The sequence below is a fragment of the Vanessa atalanta genome, chromosome 21, assembly GCF_905147765.1.
Source record: "Vanessa atalanta chromosome 21, ilVanAtal1.2, whole genome shotgun sequence".
NCBI lineage: Eukaryota > Metazoa > Arthropoda > Insecta > Lepidoptera > Nymphalidae > Vanessa > Vanessa atalanta.
The window spans coordinates 8076923-8102010 of record NC_061891.1 but is presented as its reverse complement, the minus strand read 5'-3'; the positions used below and the strand labels follow the sequence as shown (position 1 = coordinate 8102010).

Genomic DNA, 25088 nt, shown 5'->3' with positions numbered 1-25088 from the left:
ACAGTGGAAATAAAAATGGCGGGTTTATAGTTGAGCATGAAAATACAAGTAAGTACCCGCGTTCGAGTCAAGATGCCACTACATTTCCGCACAGTTGCCCGCAAAGGAAAGCTTTCGATAGAGAAATTTTGTTCTGAGCAGTACTTGAAGATTTTACTCGATCCAGCACGAGGAAACAGTATTTTCCTAAATGATAAAGCCACGGCCCGGAGGAGTTCTTGACGTAAACGACAACCATAAACGGAATACGACTAAAAGTATTTTAGTCAATGTATCATTAAACTTGTCTCATTGTTTATAATACTCTGTACAGTTCCCCTTCCATAGTCGTCGTCTCATAAAACAAACAAGTGCACATCCTTTGACAGAGCAACACAAACAATTGTCCAAATCATAAACAATGGTGTACATCGCAAATATTATCTGTGCCCCGCTCAAAGTATCCCTACGTATAATGAACCATTCATACTGCCAAACAAACTCCAACCAACCATATGCAATAATTCTATACGTTCGAGAGCGATCCTCTATAGCAGTAACTCCCTATCATGTTACAAAGGAAATTAAACCAAAACAGAACAACATTAAAATCCAAAATTAAATGAATGTCTTCATAGATGTAAATCCTTGAGCGACTGACAAAGAACAGAAGCGATTTCACGACATCAAAGTGGAACACGACATATTACGCTTCAAAATAAACACCGAAATAAATACATCGAAATGTTTGCCCCGAAATAATCGGCAATGGGGTGATCATATTCTAAATTATCCGGTAACCGAGGGTAGTTTCCCAAACCCTTTTGATAGTGAGGATTAATTTGCTGTTTGTGCATATGGTTGTCTCTGCGTCGGGATTTGCAATTAATAAAGACTAATATTTTAACCAGGGTTTGTTTCTATACTCATTGTATATTAATGTTCATACGTTGGCACAAACACGTTCGAAACGTACAATAAACAGCGCATAAAACTTTTCTAACGAAGCGAAATTGTTCTCGGGGATGTTGAAATTCGAGTTTAAAAATGGAAGCCTATAATTTGCACATAAAACACATCCTAATGGCATCGTACGTGATCACTTATTCGGTGGACTCACAAAGCGGAGGCATCTTCATCTGAAAGCAGACTTTGATTTAAATACATTATTCTTGTAATAACAGAACCGGACGGAGGGATCCATTGAAGTTGTAGAATACATTATTTTAATTCGTACCACCTCTTTGTGACCCCATCAGGGAATTAATGGATTCAAAGCCTTCTCTTCCGTTCGACAAAGAATAATTTGCTAAGTAAATGAACGGGCAGACAATCCTGTTACGATCCTGAGTTTTGTTTCGACGGAAGATTAAAGAGTAGCGAATCAGAGAAAGGTGCCCTTTTCAATCAAATCCTTTGTAAGCGTTATCTCTGTTAATTTCGGGAGGTCAATGAATGAATTACACAATATCATCTCATTTAACTTATTATTCATGTCTGTTTTGATTTATCCGATCGCTGCTTTGGGATCAAGGTCGTTTTTTGCAGATCTTGTATGAGTAGACGGTCGTTTAATAATCTCAAAGTTTATATTAAGATGCATTTAGCGACGAAGCAATAATCTAAATTGAAATATGTTGTCCAGTTGCAAGATGCCGTCTCAATTCCGTATTCATTGGAAGCGGTAGAATGGAGAAGCTACAGAGAATTATTGTCAAATCTCAGGGGCGTTCCGAACGACGATCCCTTGGACAGAAGTAAGAAAAGATACTACGCTCAAACAGTCACCTTTTGTTATATTTAAAATAAATATACATATAATTTCTATTATTCTTACAATTACTAATGTTTAACATCAAACAAAAATTTAAGTATTTGATAAAATAATTATCTCATCACGTAATATTTTTCAAGTACTTTTGTTTTACCTAATATCTTTTAATATAAAATAATAGCTTATTATATAAAAAAAATGTCTTTTGTAACATAAATTTCTTGGGGTTATTGTAAGTAAAATTATTATACTAAAAATATATATTAATAATTAGTTACGGTTAGTACGTTTTAAAGTATTAGGACCGTTTGTGTTTTAATATAACTGGTTTGGAAAAAAAATTGGAATATCCGTATGTTTCGTACTCCACAAACGCGGGATGTTTAAGATGAATTCGGGGATCAAGCCGACGACCCTTGTCGTCGCTCACTTATTGTTACGTAACGACGACTGGGCCTGATTCGATGGCATCTTAGTTTACTGCTGCAGCAGTTTGGCCGTCTTTATATCTAGATATATTTTAAGCCTCATTGTATTGAAAACTATTACGTCGCATCTTATGGCCTTAGTCTATTAACGTACGTGATAATAAAGTAAGAGGCATATTTTTTATAGGAAATAATTTAATCTGTTAATTAATTTAAATAAAAGTGTTGCTGCTGTTTCTAGCCAGTAATTAAACCTTTTATAAGGTCGAAATTTGTAAGGGTTTCATATTTTTTTTATTATTAATCATATAAAGGATGATTATTAATACGATAATTTAACATAACATATTTTTGATTTAAAAGTACGACAATTCAAGGTAATCAAAGATTTGATTTTGTTGAACATTTTACAGGAATATAATATCGGATAAAATCCGGATTATAATAGGAATGTATTTCATTGATAGTATATTCGAATATATACCATACTCAATAATATAGTAATCTCATACATTACATTTAAGACAAATAAATTGCAATTAGTATTTATAACACTTATATATTTGCGCAAAAAATATTGTTATCAAATAGTTTTAATTTAATGGTTCTATAATAGTTTGTGTATAAACCAATATTATGCCAGATGTAAACAGCAAATGTTTGCCTCGAATAATATCGAATGTTGGATATATAATTCATAAGGTCGCCGGCAAAGCCACTACACCTTTGTGAATAATTTAGACGTCAGACACATATTATTTTTGCAAGGGTCGCGGTCTGCCCTCTTTACTCTATAAAATATCATTGAAGGGTATAAAAGGGACATTGTGGAAATCTTTCATGCTAATCCCTTCAAGCGCTCTGTATCCAAAAAACATTATAAAACATAATGTGTGATTAATGATTTAAATGAAATTAAAGCAATTCAGATAATTAAAACAATATCAGACGGAGTTTGTCGTGTATTAGAAACAATTGAATATTAATACCTCATACGCGATCTTGTTTACGAGCTCACAATAGCTCAATCTACGCTTTCTAACTGAATTACATTCAGTCTCAGCACAATCCCACGCCATCAGGTCATTATTAACCCTTTCAAGGAGTCACAATCACAATTTGCGGTTATTTGTCGAGCCGTGCGGTAATTCTGAGACATTTCGTTAAACATCGTTTGTGACAATGTTTTCGGTTAAATCTCTTAATGTTTTTGTGCTAACTGTTGCGGTCTTTATGATGGTAATTGACTCGGCACAATGCTTGATGTGTTTGCTCAGATAGGATTTATTAACGCGTTTAAATTGTCGTTCTCACGAACCGTCTCGTGTTTTGTTAATATTGTTACTGTTACTTAAGATTTTATTGTAATCGCGTTTCCGCTTTTTCGAATATGTATTTTTTCTAGAGGATATTTGATATTGTTGCTTTCAATAATGAATGTTTTATTATTATTAATTTCTACTTTGATACTTGATATTGTACAACGTGATCAATGTTGTAGATTATATATTGAATTTAAGTATGAAGGTATATACACTTGTCGTAGCAAGCTAAAATAGCTAACAATGTGCTCATACATTTCCAACCAAACCCAGTTACGCAAGCAAAGCAGCGAATAGTGGCGGTTATTAATTTTCTTGAACCGTACAGTAACATCTAGTTTACTATTCACGTTAAGGCACTATTCAAACTAAACAATGAAGCCGTGACGTGTAATTTCGCAAGTGCTATAAATAAAGTGTCACTTCCACATTACCGTGATTGTGTATAGAACAATAAGCTTTCGCTTTAGCCAATGTTTTGGAGGCCGATTTATATTCAGGTTTACCTATATTACACAAAATCGCTATCACGAATTTTGTGCCTTATCAATGTTCTTGTCATTTCATTTTAGATACAAATAATTGATGTTTATTGAAATCTATTTTTTTTTTGTCTTTTGTGTTTTCGAATTTTGATACCTACTACTGCATCGGTAATTATCCTTATTGCATGTATATTTATAACAATAGTTATGAGGAAAGGTTGAGACAGTTGAAGTTGATGTACTGCTAGTCACGAGTGCAAGTGATCAGTACCTTCTTCATGAAAAATGTCAAATAGTGTCGAAGATATAACCTCAAACAGATATTCTAATTGGATAAATGTTCCAGAAAATCAGATTTCATCTAAAGTTATAACTCTTCCAGATGCTAAAAGAGATATAAATCATCGTCAACTGTGGGTAGTTGTATGGTAGTTGTAACAGTGTCTATTAGACCAAGGGTACCCAATCTTGTTTGGACCCAATAAGTGGTAGATGAAGCGGAATAATCGACTCGACAAACAAGAGGGCTCTGCAGTAATCCACCCCGAGACAACGATACAATTCGATAGATAACTATTAGGATTTTTATTTAAGTTTAGGTTCGTAAAACTCGAATTTGTTTTCCTTAAAATATTTTCTAGTAGGTTAATGATCCTAAATAAAATTAGGTTATTTAATAATGTTCTCTTTGATTGTATGTATTGTCTTTATATCGTAGAGAACTAAGAGCCCAGTGTATCGTTGCTAAAGACTGGTGCAGGTGGACTGGACGAAAACAAACGAATTTTCATGTGCATAATTTGCGTTTATAAATCATCTCATGCTCGGTAAAAGAAAATATTGCGAGGAAATGAATGCGTCGGATGAAAATCTACCACATGTGTATTGCACAATCCACACTGGAGCGTGGTGGAATGAGCTTCTAACCTACTCCTCAAAACCTCAAAAGGATAATACGTCTTGGGCCAGCAGTGATATAGAGACTGTAACATTTTAAATTTAATATCAATAATTTCACATTTATCCTTCATTAATAAAAACTAATCACACCACTTACTTATTTAGCTTTTTAATATTTTACCTTGAATCATAACGGATACATTAAATATCTAGAAATTATGATTTGTAAGATCACCGTCTCGACTTCGGCATTCCGACATCAAAAAGAATCTTATAAATAAATATGTTTTCTCCTAACCATTGATTAGTTCTCTTGTCACATCAAAGAGCTGGGGGGCTATTGTGTGACCTCTAATAATGATATTTCCATCAGTTTTTCTATACGCTCAATCACTTTAATGTTTTCTTTAATAATCTGTTCAAATAGGTATAATGATATTGTGTTTTTATATATAAATGCAATTTCATTAAAGATAAAACTAAGAAACGTGATATTTTCGAAGGAGAAGCTAATAAAATACGAACGGATGAAGTATTTTAACTAATGCAATGTTTTTTCATTAAGCTACAGCGTTCCGGAGATCAAAGGGAACAATTGAGTAAAGTGCAGTCGGACAATGTAACAAATCAACCGAGAAAACACGAAGCGGCCAAATTGAAGACGGAATATTATTTATTTTTATGATGTCTTATTACCGAGTGATTTACCGTTGACAGTTCGTTATACTTTTTTTATTGCTAAGTAAATCTTTTAACATTGTCCGTGAAGAAAACATTGTGACGTACGTTTATGGGAAAGTTTGTTTGTTTGTCTGTCACATGTGCTATGGAATTGAAATGATTTTTGATGAATTTGTCAAAAAAACACCTAATGTTATAACATGTGGAGACTCAGAGATGAACTTTGATTTATGTAAGAAAAATATGACATATTCGATACGATTCCTGAGAAAAATTTAGATAATATATTTCACCTTGAACTTTGACGTGTATTATCGTTGGATAATTGTTTTTTTTTAAAAAAAAATCGCATATTGTCATCGTTCATCATTATAAAAAACTAAACGAAATTGTCATTGAACGCAATAAAGTTTGATGTGCCGTAAGCATTATCAAATACAAATAGACCGAACTGTTGGCACGCTCTTCAGAGGAAACAAAGCGACTGACAAACAAAATGATTGCCTACACGCAACATAGTGACATTATCATATACATTGTGCGGGTTTGGGACACGTGGGTGTACATTGTTGATTACATAATGAGATGTGAACATACCTTTTGTTTTGGCGATAGAAGCTTCGCGGAATTAACATCTGGTGTCTCCTCGCTAACTGGATCAAAGTTGTGTCGTTTTTTTTTTTAAATAATTTACTTATTAATAGGCATTTTTACAATCCGTCCGTTGCAATTAAAACGAAAGCTAACATATGATGTAATAACACAACGTAATGATAGTTTATCGAATATGAATTATATATTTATGTAGAAGATAAAGGAATAGGTGACTAGTTGGTGAATGTAATGGATTTATATATTATACGTCGTGCAATCATTTCTAATTCCAGGTCAGTAGAATTAAATCACGGATCGAAACCGAATAACGTGGATTCAAATCCGACCAAGCTCAACATGGTTCTCAATCGTTAATTCATATTTATAATTCACCTTGTGCAAGATATTTGTCAAACAGATTCTGAATTAGATAATATACGTAGATACGTATGTATGTTATATTATAAAGTCAACGATAACAAAATTGATTTCCCGCTCTGAATACCAAACTATCGTTGCCCGTAAATTTCAAATTAAATTACTAATTCATAAGATAATTTTAAATTTTAAACAAATATTGAATCTTCTAAGATACTTCACAGATATTATTTGTACAGCGAGTTCTTCTGTTATTCAAGAAAACAGACAGATTTCACTACAAGAGGAAACGGATGTTGTTTCATATTTGTTGCTTAATGATAAAAAATCTTAATAAAATGACCAGATGTGCAAATTAAAACTTATGTAAAACTGGATTTCGAAACGTCCATCAACTATAATTAACATCTTTCAACTGTTCAATGCGTTGCTTGAAGGCAATTGCAGTAAGTGATTAATGTAATATTAGAACATTAAAAATGCATAAATTAATACATTACCCGCACTATTTTCGTAGTAATGTTTCTATTAATAAACTAATAATAAATGTTAACAACAGGAATTGTAATGATAACAAAACAAAAGGGCCTTGTGATGAAAAATATAAGCGAGAGAAGTTTACAAACAAAGAACACAAAATATTAATATTAAAGATAATATAACAACAGATAACCTCACAGAGCGTTTACTTTAAAAGAAATAGGGAAATGATGATAAGCAAGGAATTTAGAGTAACAATTATCGTTACAGACGCGATGGTCCAGTGTCTAGAACACGTGAATTTTGATCGAAGATTGTAGGTTTAAAACCATGCTCCTAGTTTTCATGTGCTTCATTTGTGTTTATGATTAATCTTATGCTCGTTAATGGAAAATATCCTGAAGAAATCTGCTTCCATCGGTTAAACATGTCAAACATATGTGGTTGAATAGAATTGGCTACAGAATTTTAAGAGTAGAGGAGACCTTTGATCTAAATAGTGGGGAATTAACAAACATTTACTTTTACCTATAATAATTATTGTAAAACATTATTATATTATTACGAAAATCTCTAGATTCATTTCGGTTTATAATATAATTCTAAAAACAGAATGTAATAAAGATAATTCTAAATTTGTTCTAAATTCAAAATTAATAATACAACCATTCAACCGTAAATATAATCACAATAAGATTGATATTAATCGTATTGATATTTATTACATTATTATGTTCACGATTGTTTACATAACATTTAGTCATATAACTTTTTATCAATATTATTGCCAAAATATAGGATAATTTTAGCTGTTACTAAGTAAATTATTGTTGTAAGTTTGCTAATTGAAGTGAATTTCGTAAGGAATAAAGTGTTTGAAATTCGAACGCAATTCGAATTTAAATTTTTTGTTTCCCTAATTCCAAAACGTTTATTACTAACACTAGAGTTTGTCATAACTAGGAAACAAAAGAAAGATCGTTTGACAGACTAAGAAGAAAAAGATACTGAACTGTTTATGCCTACTTGTATATAAGCATATAAATAGCGATCGATTGAAACGCCACGGTAATTTGGATTAATTTTTCGTATTACACCGACCGACCTCTGTTCCGACCATGACTGCGGATGCAATATATTTAAAAGATAAACATAAGAATTGTCTGTTACATAAATTAGGTTACGTGGCAACTGTATCTTCGTATAATATATAACCAAATAAAATATCGTTTGCCGGATTTATCAATGTAACCTAAATTACCAGACACAATTCAATAGATAATGCTGCCGAATTGGAAACAATAAAACGGTTCAGGCGTAAAAAATTAATATTATCTTCAGGTCAGCGATCGACTAACGTCTGACCTATATCATAGATTGTTTAAATTGAGACATATTATAGCTATGTCTGGGTCGCTTATCTAATAGGCTTTTTCCAGATTTTTTGCCAAAATCATGTTGATTTTTTTTAAATATCAACTTTCAGTCGATAGATTTTGCAATGTGAGTAAAAATCCATTCTGTTTTGCAATTTCGACGTAAATAAATAGAATTTATAATCTCTTTCTAATATGACTCTTTTTTGTCTTTCTCATTCTGAATATTCCATATTAATCACAATAATATATTGGTTGCTGTAATAAACAAGTTGGCAACTATATGTACGCGCAAATAACTATACTAATTTAACATATGAAACCAATAATCTGTGACGAGAAACGGTCCATATCGAATCGTTCCTTACAAGAAATATGTTGACTAGTTGAATTCTTATAAGAATTAAGTTTAACAAAAGAATTGTGAGTGAGATGTAGCGTTAGCTCCTTTGTCCACACCCAAGCACGTGTGTTACGACTACTGAGGAATTCCGTCTTTTGTACCTATTATTTGCATACCAACTGGTTCCGTCTATACGATATTAATCAAAGGTTTTATTAGTGAACATCAAAGAATAAACACAATGCTAAGATCTCTTATAAGGTACCCTCAATACCATTGTTACTTTTGTCAGAGGTTGATTTATGAGCGGCCACTGTTGTTAGACCACTCCGTATTGTGTTGTCAGTTTTTGTTTGGACCTCGCCGACATTGTGCTACCCCTTTGCCTCGTCCAGCTTCGATGCCTTTATTCACGTTGATCTCACTTTGATGCTTCTAAACTCGCGTTCAATGCTCTAAGCGACCGTGTGAGTCAGGTTTATACAAAGCAGATTTCGCATTATATTGAAACACTTAATTTTAGTATAAACTACAATGTCTTGCAAATGTATGAATATCAGCTGGCAGACTCGAATTTCGATAAATTAAATCCACTTCAATTGTATGTGTAGTTTTCTTTTTTAAATATGAACGATTTCTGAGTCATCCTCCATCGCCATAATTCTACGCTCGAATTGAATATTGTTCTCGTGAGATTTGAGGTTATCTTGCATTAATAAATCAACGTAAATCAAAATTTGAATTCGGCGGTGGTATTTTTTACCACGCCTCACAACCCTTTGTTATCGCAATCAAGTCCTTGACCGTTTCACATTGTCCGACACAAAGGAGCGGCTGCGATTGAGCCTCGCCTGTAATATTCATGCTTCGTTCCTCACATTCACAACACCGTACATCCACTCTCTTCCGAATCATTACGTTCCTTACCACCTTTGTCCGCTCCCCCCTTTATTACACTACACGACTTGTATACATCTTCTTTAATGGACAACACATTGTGAGCCCCAGCCTCTTGATTGGCTCTTAATGTTTTTTCATAGTCTGTTTTGAAATTTGTAATATTTGCGTCATCAATACTAATGATTGCTACCGGCAGCACAATAGTCATTGTTGTGTAAGCTTATTTATTAGTTTTTTATTCGGAATCTACATCGTCATTATATTTAGTTGGTCCCCGTTCGTTTCGATGCTTTAACGACAATAAATTAATAATGGATGTCAAATAAATCGCGCGTAACTTCTTGAATAGTTGTTAATAAAATATATGCCTAATAAATATAACTTCGAGATGAGCGTTTGAATAGACGATCGGGTATTAATTAGTGTTTAAGCGAACTTGAATAGACAGAACGTCAAATTTGTTTGCTTGTAATATTTAAGTGCGAATAAGATAATACAAGAACTATATTACAATTATTTACATGACTAACAGAAGCTAATGACGTAGGGCAAACGTATGACGTAATTTTTTTATTATTATAATAGTAATTGATTCAGATAATATTGAATACCAATGTTTTGTAAGTCATTTCATTTCATGAAGAAATAAAATTATTCTCTTTAGGAACACAAGCAACGAAGCTATAAAAGTTTCATTATAATCTCAGAGATAGCAGAACAGTCGTGTGATTGAATACTACTCATGAAGTGCGCATGTCCGACTTCAAAACTAAAGATGATTTCACATAATGTACCTACATAATAATACGATATGTACGTTATGATCGCTACAAATATTATTAGAAGTGAGAAAATCTGATTACAATTAAATTCGTGCAAAACCTCTAATGTTCATTGCTAGGTATGTTAGGTCGCTTCGCAAAACAGATAAGCTAACCTAACCTAAGACAGATTTAATTCGATTGCACTACGATTAGGAATAGTGGAGTGATCGAATGGATATCCCATATAAAACAATAATGTTATTTTATATACCAACAAGCTTTAAAACAATAAGGTAAGTCTTACAGTTTACCTACCTGTGGCAGATTTTCACTCGGTACCTAAATGTTTCTTCGCGAAATTTTCCTTCCCTACTGAGCAATCTTCGGTTAAAATTCTCGTTTTTTAACCACTGGGCCACATCGAGTATACAAGTTATAACTGATCTTAGATATTTAATATAAATTAATTGTTTCGAACGATTCGATGTTTTGTAAGAGAGAAGGCGCCATTATAATCTAAATCTGTACACAATCCAGTCATAAAATATTGCTCCAACAATAAAACAGAAGTGGATCTCGCTTCAGTGGCGAAAGTGTCTATATTCTTAGAGGATGAAGTTTTTATTACGCCTACTGGTTAATTTCTAAGCCGATAAAATACGTTAGTTTCCATAAAGTTATCAAGAATCACAAGAGATGAAACTGGCGTTTTAATGCTGCATTTTCAAATCTGACGATATTATTGATAAAGCTAGTCACAACTTATCAGATATATGCATATGTTAAGTATAGCTAGAATTGTGTGTCAGACATACATACAAACTAACTAACAAATTGATTTAAAATGAACATAATTGTTATTTGGTGGAAACGTATCAAGAAAAATCAGGTATCATTTTATTTTCCATTTTTATATACCGTTGATAGACCAATTGATGGTAAGTGGTACCACTGCGCCATACATATTGACGCCATTAAAAATGTCAACCATGCGTCATAGTTAATGCCAAGGAAATTAAAGTTGCAACCCTGGTTTTGGGCAGATCCTCAAACACCGCGATATCTATTTTTCATAGGACTGTCTTCAAGATGACTGACGTTGCCGAAATTCGATCAGGACTTATTGAATGTAGCAATTTATATCTCTCACATAATATCATGTTACATATTCAAATAAAAAAAAATAAAATAAATATTAATTAATCACTGTCTATTACGAAATCAGATGAATAATTTCTAAGAGATAGCCTTAACTTATATTTTTTTATGAATTATTGTTTACATCAGAGATATTTCTATTTTTAGCCGACACTTTGTCTTGTTACTGCATGATTTATTCAGCCTGAAACAAGATTCTTATATTTTGTTTTTTTTTTTTTCAAATTTTGCTCTTAGTATAAAAAGACAAAAATTTTTGATGAAATTATTTATAAGAGAGTTTATTATGGAATAAAAGACAAATTTATATATAAACAAAACAATCAAAACACAATTTTTAATTTTAAAATTGATATAAATTCAATATGATGTAAGAATATCAACTGGTATTTTAAAACATAACATTAAACAAATAGATAATCATATTATTCAGAAACAATTAAAATTAAAATTGAATTTATTAATAATTTAGCTTATAAAAATAATGTAAACCATGAATCAAAACGAGCAAAAGTATTGTGTTAACAGAGGAATATAAAATTCACAACAAACCAGAACAATAAAGCAAATTATAATATAATATTAATTAGAAGTTCGGTATGCAATAACAACAATTATTGTTCGAGAATTAATATTAAAATCTTGCGCTTAGCTCTCGTGAATGAGAGTTATAATATTCGCGTCTAAACCAAAATAAACTAAAAGCCGAACGGAAACGGCCGATATATTATTAGACACGACAATTCTATTATTTTTATTCGTAACACATCTTAGAGATTTGCCCATAAATCTGAGACATTCTCCGATATGGGTATGATTCCTAGAACACGCGAGTGCTTCACACCCAATTAGCTTAGAATTTGGATCGTATTAATTTAATATTCGACTTTGAATTCAAACTTGTTTAAAATCCTTATTCTAAATTATCGTACCGAGATAGTTTTCTCGTAATTTCTCACAAAAAAAATAAGCTTGCATTTGGTTATTCAGCTAAATTATCTGATTGCGTGTCCTATTTAATCTATTCATATTACAATATAGCACCTACTTATATAAATTAATTGCTGACATTAAATTATGATAATGGATATGTTCGTGTTAAAATCATCGCCGGAATCCTTTCAAGCATTGTCTGTAATGTCATTTATTAGCTGAGTAACACGTGTTTTAGTTTACATCTCAGCAGTCAGCGGTAGACCGATGTCGCCATTATTGCCCGGGACATCTTTCTCTCGGGCCGCAACGCATTATTTATCAGAAACACCATTCTGTTCATTGTTTCATAATAAAACATTAATTTTGTCAACGGCCTCCATGGCTGAACGCGATACTCCAATATTAGAACTTCCGCTGACATTACAACAAGAAAACGTCGCCGTTCAATAAATCTAATTCTTTATCTCCGACCGCGACTACGCAGACAACCTAAGAATTTAAAGAGAAAATAAATTGACATTCGCAAATGACATCCTCACAAACTGCTGTTATTTCAACAAACACATGCAAATTCTTGTACAATCTTTAATAAAAACAAAAGACCCTTTGCGACGTCTCTTAACAAAAAATTAAAACCACGTGCAACTAAAATGGAAGCAAAAAGGTCAACAATATGCCTAATCCACAATCCATGTCACAGGCTAAAGGTTACGGAAGGTTGTACAAAAAATCGTCTCTAAACGAGACGTGTTCCTGTGAAATCGTCCATAATTCCCAGTACGTTCATTCGATTTAATGTTTTAACGACGACGATTTAGAGTCTAATTTAATTTGTTGAGATGCACTTGATTTAAAAGCGGCATTGTTCGTACCTTAGGGAGTAGTGACAACAGATTTTCGTCTTTTTTTCATTTCACATATGGCATCGCAATCCTGGACGATATGTGACACATGTGTCGGTTTTAGGTTACTCCACAATAATGACTGCCTCTTCAAAGTTTCTCATATCTCGAGCGTCCATTATAATACATGTTTTTGGATTCTAATTTCTAAAACGGAGTCAATGTACTTTTCTTTGACTTTGATGTCCACCATTGGCGGTTTAAGTGGAATTGGATATGGCATTGATCTTTTCGTAATGTCACTATCAACAGGTGACGTTAAGCCGCTGTTTGCATTCCACTTAATTGAACGTCAGGTAATTTACTAAAATAACTCGAATACGTCATTGGCTGAAGCATTATCGTTGTGCTTTTTACGGCCAAAGCGAAACCGATAAATCGTGCAGGCGCTGCAACTGAATAAGTAATTCTAAACCGAAAAGCTACTGTAACTTATCTGACCAATAAATTCAGTTCAGCCATAAATAGAACTATAAAAATTATTTTACGATACACGAGTGAGATACATTAAGACAATGTTACGCGCACATTTCACAATGGCCACATTATGGTTTAATTGATTCGGCCACAATGGGCTTTATGCGGCCAGCCGTTGCTACAAAGATATTATTGTCTATGGCTGGGCAGACGTCTGGTAACACTTGACCAGAGACAAAATGTCTTTGTGATGTTTGCCCGAAAGGCGCCATCCGTAATTCAATATGGAGTCTAATTAATGCGGTTTGATTTTGGAATACATTCAGCTTGTTAATTTTGAACTAAGCTCTGTTCTCGAATACGCATATCTTAAGGCTTAGTATAAGTAGTGATAAGAAATTATATTGCAAATTGTTTTATTATTTATTATGTTCATTATTTAAATAAAGTAACCTTGAACTTCAATGAACTGTCTAGAAAATAACATTAAAAAATTACTTACAATATTCCTTTGTGATTGGAAAAATAGTTACCTGAAACAATAAATATAAATTAGTAATAAAGATTTGATAAAAAAAAAAAAATCATCTGTCAATCGGGATTAAACATTTTGGCACTAACATTAAATTAGCCTACATGTCCGATTTGAAACTAAACAAAGATATTTGTGATTCCGGCTTAATTATAGACTCGGGTGGTAAATAAGTGACAGTTAAAAGTAAACATGTTCCAGCGACGACGTCTGTTTGTTTGTAATTGGAAAAATGGCGGTCGGGACAAACACCGATTGACATATTGCTTTAGTATTTAGATTGATTTAGAATAGATTAATTATAACACGGATATCGTACTAAACAGTTGGTTAGACAAAGATAGAAGAATATAAGCAACTGATTATAAAAAAAAAATATTTAAATGTGACATAAAATTTGAAGTGAGACTTTAGACATTTTTTTGGAGTATGGAAATAGAAATTACGATTACAGCTATTACTGTTGATTTATATGAATCCAGCATTTATATAAAAAACAATTCTAATGACGAAAGTGACTTAGAATCGATTAAGCAAAGAGACGAAGTAATATACGAAAAGAATAAAAGCAAGTCAACACCTCAGTTTCCCTCTGATCAATATTTCATAAAATCAGCGATGTAAGATCAAAACATAAGCTCCACGATGACTAAACTTAGATCATCAAAAATCTTCAGTGTGCGTTAATAAAACATCTATAAAAATATTTCGTAGTAACGATAACACATTGTTCTAATGCCGCGTTAGTCCTGCATCCTGTGAATATGAAATATATTTTTAGTCATTTCGATGTAGAAACTCGTAAAACTCTTTATTATAAATATAAAGATAGTTACGATAGTTAATTTTATGAAAACGTTACAATAATAAAGTCGTTTGTTGTCGACTGAATCAGCTGACACGATGTATTGGGTTGTTTTTTTTTTATTTTTCTCTTTTTGACGCTTTTAACTTGCTAAAACTACTATTATATATATATATATATATATATTCTACTTGGTGGTAGGGTTTTGTGCTAGCCCGTCTGGGGGGTACCACTCACTCATCAGATATTCTACCGCCAAACAGCAGTACCCAGTGTTGTGTTCCGGTTTGATAGGTGAGTGACCCAGTATAACTACAGCCACAAGGGACACAACATCTTAGTTCCCAAGGTTTGTGACGCATTGGTGATGTAAGGAATGGTTAATATTCTTACAGCGCCAATGTCTATGGGCGGTGGTAACCACTTACCATCGGGTAGCCCCTTCGCTCGTCGCCTATCTATATCATAAAAAAAAAAAAACTAATTTAGACAAAAGCTGATTTTAAGTTAAATTATTTTTTAATTCCATATTTAAAATTCTCATCGAGTCTTAGTCATTCTTTATTGACATTAATATGATACATAAAAGTCATATATTTTTATTTATGAACTAGCTATTACCTACCCGCTTCACTGGGCATTAAATGGCTGAAAAATAGGGAAACGATCAATGGAATTAAAAAAAATAGAACCCTATAACCATCCACGGACGATACCGCGACGATTGGACAGCTTCATACCTATACAGTATCAGTATCAGTATTTTACAAGTTATAACTGATCGGCTAAATAAAGAAGAAAAAAAAGTAGATATATATGTATCTATATATAGAAAACCAGTTGATTCTTTTAACTGTCTGTTAAAACGGAATAGATGTTTACTAAATCATAAAGAGGATTTCATGACTTGCATTCATGCATAATATTCTCTAAATACTTCTCAATTAGTATTATAATTAATACCACATTTTAGAGCCTGTCTCCAACCCCCTAATGAACCATATCACGTTACAGAAGTAATATATACGGTATGTCAAGTAATTGCTGTAGTACATCCATTACTACAGTAGTTCATACTAACTATTTAGTTCTTCATTTTATATTCGATATATAATAATGACACCCGTTTTTACTCAGTCGGATGGGCGTAGATTTTAGTTATAAGAAAGTCAAGCTTCGTACCGAACATCAAATTCGATTAAGGGTGAAAACCGTTAAAGATTAACAGACAGACAGAGTTACTTTCGTATTTATAATATTAGTATTGATGAGCAAGGCTTGAAAAAATATAGAACCTGTCGATACGTCACAATTGCATTTGAAATTAGAATATGGAAACATTCTAGAATACAATTAAATAATGCCCATTTAGTAAAAGTAAACCTTTAGCATCCGAAACGATTTACTCAAACATCAGTCAATCTTGCTTGAAGACAAGAAGATTAACAATAGAGAATTGCGGACGATAACAAAACGAAACATAATCGAATTATATACCTTTAGTTGAATGAAGGATCAGCCCACATACACTACTGGGAAATAATATCCGATGTCGATTCGGGTTCGTTATGCCAATTTTTTGTGGTTGTGATTTTATTATAACCTCACTTGATATATACAGAACCTGGTAGACGTTAGGCCTTTTTTTAGGCTGACTGGCGAATAGACCTGACGTTAAGTGGTGACTGGACATTGGTACTGTAATATATAAAACATTCCTTAAATCACCAATGCCTATCAATGTAAACCTAGGAAACTAAGATGTTACATTCCTTGTGAATGTAGTTACACTGGCTTACTTTGACTTCAACGTGTTTTGCGGTAGAATATCTGATGAGTGGGTACCCAGACGGGCTTGCATAAAGCGCCATCACCAAGTGAACATACCTAAATGTACGTAGATATATACCAATTCTCGTGGTGCAGCATAAAATAATAGTATAAAAATCTTCTTCACGAAGATAATCAGTTTTTGATAATCGGATAAATAGACCAAAGTCTATTAATCTTAAACTAATATCCATTTTTAATTCGATTTTTTTTTTCGTGTAGCTGCCTCCATTATGCGACATATTTCTATGCCAATTTAACAAATTTTCCCAGCGAAGTCAGCTAAAAGTTACCACTGAAATCAATTAATTTTTAATGTTACGTTTCGGTTTCGAGTGAACTAGAGTAAGCCACGAGGGACATCTTGGAACCCATGGTTGGTGTAGTATTGACAGTGCTTAAGAGTGATTTAAATACTTCCCGTCGTCTCAGTATTATGGGCAACGACGACCACTTACCACAAGATTACTATATCAAAAATAAGTCATCCAAAAATATTTTTTATTAGAAAAGGTATCAAAATAATGAACATTTTATGTTTTTAAACAAAAAGATCAGTTTCGTTTTTTTTCAGTCTGTCAGCTTAACAGGCGCTTTAAGTTTGATCGTCAGCTATTAGGTAGAAAAAGTAGCCTATGTTCTTAGAAATTCAAAGAGGAAGCGTGACAGACAGACAGGCAGGGTTACTTTCGCATATATAGAACTAGTATAAATTACCACTTCATTTTTTAATGAAATAGGTATAAAATAAGACAACGCCATCTCAAACAGCATTAGAGTGAAAAAAAGTTAGACAGAGATGGAAAATGTTGCCTCCTGGGCAACATTTTCCGTCTCTGTCTAACATCTATTCGGTTATCGAATCATATAATTCAAAAATCGATCTGCACCTGAATCTCGAACCCTTTTCTCACAGAGCACGGAGCACGTGTATTCATTGTATAGGTGTTATAATACGTTTCCTCTACTCGTATGTCGGTACAGGAAATTCTTTATTTTCACAATCCAGAGACAAGCTCAGAGGGCACGTTTGATGCAGGTTTCGTAAACGTTGAAATAATTACATAACTGGATTAATCACAAAGGATTTGTTAAATGAAATCCTGTTTAATGTTATCGGTGACGTTTCGGAGACAAATGCGCGTACGTATTAAAGTAAACTTGGAGCACTTGACAATTGGTTGAAGTCGACTCTTCGCAGACAAAGATGCAAGTTAAAATCTTCTTTTTTTAACAATACATCATAGCTTAACTTATAAAGGGTTATTGTGTCATTGTTTAAGTAATACAGTCATCTTCCTTCGTATGGAAAATCAATGATGGCAGAAAAAGAGAGATAAGTTATCAGTTATGTATGTAAATTCTTTGCGCAGGCACATGTAAGTAGGTACCACCCACTCACCAGACATCCTAAACAGCAATACTTCTTGTTGTTGTGTTCTGGTTGAAATGGTGACTGAGACAGTGTAACTACAGGGACCAGAGACGTAACGTCTTAGTTCCCAAGGTTAGTCGCTACCATAAGAAATATTAACCATTACTTTCATCTCTATTGCGCTCAATAGATATGTAAGGAATGGTTAATATTTCTTATAGTGTGACAATGTTTATGGGTATTTAAACTGCAGTTCATAATTTGTTATTTAAAATACAAAAATACAAAAAAAATATATGTTTACTTCTCCCCATTCAAAGTCACTTTCTAGATCTCTTTCTTTGTAACACAATAGCGCTTCCTTAACATTCACTTGGCTGGCCCTTCAATGATTGTCCTGTAATTGCACAATAAAACACGTGCTAAATCCAAGGGTTCAATGGCAAACAATAGAGGGGTTAAAAGAACCGAGTACACCTACGGGACCCTTTCTAGTTTAACGTCCTTGGAACAAGTCACCGGCGAACGCGTTGATTCTATAATACCTATCTACAATACCTACCTAATGAAACTATTGTAGGTATAGTCTTATAACATAATAATATTATTATAATTAAATGTAATTTATTAATAGTTGTAAAAAAGTTATCTAATAAAATTCCTTATGGTTAATTTAAAGTTTATAAAATATTGAGAAATAAGTAAATATACGAATTTTATCAAACTAGGAGCGACCTTGCCTGGCTTTCCACGGATGCCGTTTATTAATAAAGAAAATTATTTTTTCATATAAATATACTTACATAATTTATACTGCACTCGGGACCAATGTAACTTTCTATCAGGGCTTTTTTTAGAATTGAATCAATCGTTGCGGAGTTTACTCTACATATAAACAAAAAAAAAACTCTATAATATTCGTCCACATTAGCTTCGTTATTTTTTATGTATCGACAACAACATAATAAAAATGGTAAGGAAAATATTTTTAATATACATTATATTAATTGTTAAATGTTCACACTGTTAAACAGATTCAATAAGAAAATACAATATTACGGTTAACACTAAAATGGCGTAACTACGCTATAACTTACACCGTTACAATTTTTTTTGTAGACGGTACTTACATTTCGTCTCGATCATTGAAAGAAACGGAACACCGTTGTCTCCGAGATCGACAAATAATAAAGGATTCGAATCGAAGGGCTGGCCATTGTTATTGCGCAATGGAGTTTATTTAGTATGAAAATGAGTGTAAACTTTTAAAAGGGGTGTGAAATCGAATTACGGGAGTACCGTGACAATAATTGGCCAATCAAGGCTCATTCTGAATAAATCTCGTTTGCATGTTGAAATGTTATTGAATAATATAATTTAAAAAAAAGGATATTCTACTGACTATACCTGCAAAGTATTTTATACTTATAATAAATAGTTTTAAATTATGTCTTAATCAAATTGTAAATTAACAATGGTTAATACATTTTTTTACAAAGCTACACAGTGGGTATTTTACAGTAAAATTCTGGAAATAATATGATTATACCTACTATTCATAATCGTAAGGATATTATTTCTATTGCGTACACATGTTATTCACAATGGGACGAACAAAGAAGCGTCGTGTTCATACGTGTTGGGAATTATTTAAAAAAAAAGTGCGAGGGCAAATCGACGGGGAGGCGACAACGCTGCAAGATTGCGTGAATTACATTTTACAATGGTAACGCGTTACATGATCGACCTATTTAGTTTTGTCGTGTTGTGTCTTACAGATTTACTTTAGTCAATTTATTTTAATAAAGCTTATTTAGTGTATTTAAAAAAAAAGCCTCTATTTTATATTCATTAGATAGTCCGATTAATTTAAATATGTTTTAACTTCGATCATGTTATGGTTCTTTCCTGAGTATTTACTACGTAATTCTCATTTGAGCATTATGAAACATTTTGTTTAAATAAAAAGAAAAAAATAGTTATCATAAGTAAAAGCCTGCTCATGTTCCACTGCGGCGCTACCTTTCTTTTTGACGAGTAAGGTCTTTTTTGAACCTAACTTCATTACACCACACGCTGCTCCAATAGTATCCATAGCTTAGGTTTTAACCAGCAATTTTCAGTAAAGATTCACACGTTCCGACTAGTGAGCTCGACCATCGAGTCTCAACATTTTTAATAGTGAGTAATAACAGACAGACTCGAAACATCTAATCTATTTCTAAATACTACACACGAAATCAAAGAGTCTTAAATTGGCAACTAATAAAATCATCATTCCGTTCTGTACAAATTTTATAGCTATACATTTTAATAAATAAACTCGACGAAATCAAACGGACATCGAATAAGTAGGTATGTAGAAACACTTATTACATTTTAAGATGGTATCATCATAAACCTACATTGGTAATGAAATAATTTTCAATTTATTGATATTACCAAATGACATTATTTTCAAAATAATATCGAGTGACTTATTAAGTAAATAAATTCATAATGATGAGTCTGTCTTTCTTTAAATGTTTTGCTTAAAATAATTATACAGTCGTTTTTATATTTTGATGGTTATAAAAATATTTGCAAGCAATAGATTAAAGTTAAAACTTTTTATAAAAAAAAATTTAAAAGTGTTTAGTTCTAATGTTCAATCGTATGAAGTCTACATTACTAACCTCTGAATTCAGATCCTATATCAGATTAAAACTATCGCAAACACGAACATTATTACAGATATATATTAAAAAAGCTCTTAAATACTTTATGGATGTTCCGTATGGCATAACTCCTTAAAACTCATAAGCGGTCGTCAACCTGAATGAAGCACATGTACCTACTTCATTAAACCATGAATCGTAAACTCTTTTAAAACGCCATAACCGACCACAATGTTTAAATTAATCGTCACAATCTTTAAGGCTACACCACATCCTATCGATTTTTTAAAAGTACATAAATCGGTTATTAAAAGTTACCACATCTTTACGTGTTTACGTACCGTATCTTTGACGTTACCTATTTAGTAATATGTTTGGTTAAATAGTTACAATTTTTCTTTAATAACCATTGCATCCGGTCCGTACGTTAGGGTTTATATTTGATTGAATTTACGACTGTTTTCATTGCGGGTACTGTTTAATATAAATATGCTAGACAGTTTCCTGTTGGTTAATAAGAAAAATGGTTCTATAAAAACAATTGATATTAATATTAAATTTGTTTAATATCAATAATATGACATGAACACATTTTAATATCCCAAGAAAAAGATAATAATTCTTCATTTTGTAGGAATTTATAATAAATATTGGAAGAATAATTTTGCGTTAATACTTTGGTTTTGACCGTTTAGAAACTAAACTACTTATCAACCAATGAGAACGTAGCATAAATTATTAGGGACGGGATTGTGGAAAATTACCAAACTTCTTAACAATTTATAAGAACAATATAAATTTAAAGTTATTTACTTTATATTTTATTGAATAATATTGCTTTAGAGTAAATTAAAATGAAATTTATAAGGTTATTAAAACTCAGAAATTTTTTTGGTATGACCACGGAACAACGGTAGCAGTAATAAAAGCATGGTTTTATGTTTGATTATTAATTAGTTGTTTGTGTTTTGAATTTAGAATATGAACTATTACTGTGATAATTAAATAAATATTATTTTTTTATTTCTCTTTTAACACTGCATTTTATCTATGCCAATTTTATTCCACAAATGAAACATTACGCAACAGTGGGCATATCGTCAATAAAAAAAAATTATAGTTCATTTTTTTAAGCTTATTTATAATATATTATGTATATATATAAAAACTTGTCACAGGCCGTTTTAATAAATCGAAAACACTTCCAATCTCATAACGTATTTAATATGTTAATAAGTGATTTATTTTATAATCACAACTTTTAAGTGTCAATAATCCAAATGATTATTATGTAAATCTATAAACGATGCACCATACTAGCTATTTAAAGAAATTTGTCAGAATAGACAAGTCGAAACGTAGTTTTATGGTGACATAAATAAAATTAGAAGTCATTAGTATTTTGAATAATTGAAAGGGTTATCGGTTACTTGGTTTTATGAACAATTTGTCTTTTAAAAATGTTTTAGATAGAGGTTTATTCAAAAAGTATTTATATATTTTTTAAAAATTAGGATAATTAAGAAAAATGTTTTTGGGTTATTCTTACATTTTAATCCGTGTGATGTGTCTACTAGTGTTATAATCTAGTAGAAATCTTATTGATAAGAGTGTTCTTGTAATATCATTTAAAAGTTAAGCTTAACACTGCATCTACAGAAATCAATTTATGTCCACAGATATATGCTATGTGTTCTATAATTTGGATTATATTTCGTAGGAACAAAAGTAAATAAATAGATCTTCGCGGAGTTGAATACAAAGATAGTTTAATTCTCGGTCAAGTATTTTGGACTGATAGGTGAGTTAGCTAGTGTAATTACAGACTAACAATAACAGTTTCTATAAAGAGCTACCTTACCTTGACTCATACTCGTTTAAAGTTACAGCCAGAAATTGCCCCTGAGTGGTCTCGTCTCCTCCTGGTAAGGTAATATGTTTGGAACTTATTCCATCATACTGCTTTAATTCAGTTTGATTGCTATCCAATGACCAAGCATGGTAAGTAGTCACCTCAAATATTAGCATTGTGAAAATTGTTATAATATATTTACCTTATTTATAAAAAGGCTTAAAACAAGTTGAAAACTAACAATTAAATAATATAAATGCTTCAATAATGTCAAAACAGATCCTATCGTAAACGATAAGCAATTTAACGATGTATTTCGTAAGTTTTTGTTGGGAAATATTCATACTAAAAACGCACAATGGTGCGAGCAACGCACGGTAAAAATATGCCACCAAATATATCCTTTTACTTTAATTTAAAGCTGCTTAATTTAAAATTTTAAACGCTGTAATTTCAACGTCAACTCGATTCAATACCGTAATATGCATTATTCTTAAAGCCAAAACGCCGCGGGTCGCCATTAACAATTGTCGCCAATAAAATTAAACATGTTATAAGGAAAATACAGTGTTGGAAGTAAATTGGCTTTTCAAAGAAATTTCAAGTCCCATTTGTAGTGAGAGAATCTTATTCATTATTCTCAGGAACAGCTGTGGACTTGCTAATAAGATCATAACCTATATTTCTTTAGCACTAAAATATCTATATGAATTGTGTTGAAAGACACTTTGACTGTTCTTTTAATATGTACCGTAACCGTTACCAATAGGCAGCTTTATGAATGTTCTAAAAATTCATTCAAAACTGATTCATTCCAGTTATAAGCGGTTCTAATTATTTTTTGCGAAACAAAAAATAATACTAAATACATTTTTGCATATTATTTTGCTAACTTTAAAAATATTGCAAATAATTTCTAAACTCAATAAAATAACAATAATATATATCTATTAATAACCGATTATTATTAGGAATTAAAACCGTTAAGTAAAACCTTTTTTAAGCGTTAAATTCAAAACCGTAACGAAAAGCACAGATTAGTAATTTATTACATTCTTATTTCGGTTTTAATACGACAGGTGATTATTAACGAGTAGCTATTTAGAAGTATCATTTTGATGTAACGCAATGTAACTTACTAATAGTACCTATTTAACAGGCTTTAAGAATTAGGTTTAAGTAGATTTAAGTATAATAAACTAAGACATCGTGTGAAACTAATCTATTAGAAATTATATTACAAAAATAATTTGTTTAAGCGTTGTTGAGTTTTGATTGTATAATATTGTTTTAGAAAATATAAAATATTGTGCTAGTGGGTACTTAATTATGATTAAATGAGTATTATAATTTGATAAAGTCAATTAGTAAAAATTTTCAATGATTCTTTTTAGTTCACCTGTTTATATTTTCTTGATGTAACCATTTTAAACTGACATTTTTATTTGAAATTTCAATACTCTTCATGAATAGTTTTTTATTTATTTAATTATAAGCCAATCATTTTTTAATTTTAAAAGATTTAATTACCTACCACATTACCACCTATCATATTTTAAATTATAATTTATTAAAATCATTAGGATTAATGATATTTTGTCCAGGATGTACGAGAATAGTATCACTGTGTTAGCCTGAGATCTTTTATTTAAATTAAAATAAAGTTATTAGTTATGAACGATTTTTTATTTTGAATTTACAGAAACGAATACGATTTTTGTTTCGAAAACTTAAAGTCATTGTTAATTATTTGAAAATAGAACGTTATGAAAATATAATTTGATAATTTAAAAAATAAATAATCTACAGCACAATCTTATATTTTCAAATTTACATATATGGGTAATACCTAGTAGTATATCTTATAATATAAATGATTTTATTTAAATTTAAGACATAAAATATAAAATGATTATTTACCTTCATTTGCGTTACCATTGTTCCTCTCGCCTGTTGAGACATCAGAGAAAACATCGACCAAAACCGAAATAGACAAAACAAAATTAACAATAAACTAAAATTAAACACGTGAAATCGTCCTATCACAACGATTCTTTGGCATTATTACCTCACAATCCAGTCTTTACAGTCACAGAAACGAACTCACTCACAGAAAAAAATAAAACGAAAAGTATTGTCCAACACAAAACGGTGATAGTTCGTGATGATCGCGATCGTATTCGATATCGGAACGCGAGACACGTCCACCGATCGCGCGCG

At 31.7% G+C, this 25088-nt stretch overlaps 1 protein-coding gene across 1 annotated transcript in view; it reads right to left on the bottom strand.

Annotated features, from left to right (window-relative positions):
* LOC125072462 (transcription factor SOX-6) overlaps positions 1–25088 on the bottom strand; it is a 102736-nt gene extending 77648 nt beyond the window's left edge. Inside the window, exon 1 of the mRNA XM_047683094.1 lies at positions 24789–25088. The gene's annotated coding sequence lies outside the window, so the exon portion shown is untranslated. The remainder of the gene's footprint in view (positions 1–24788) is intronic.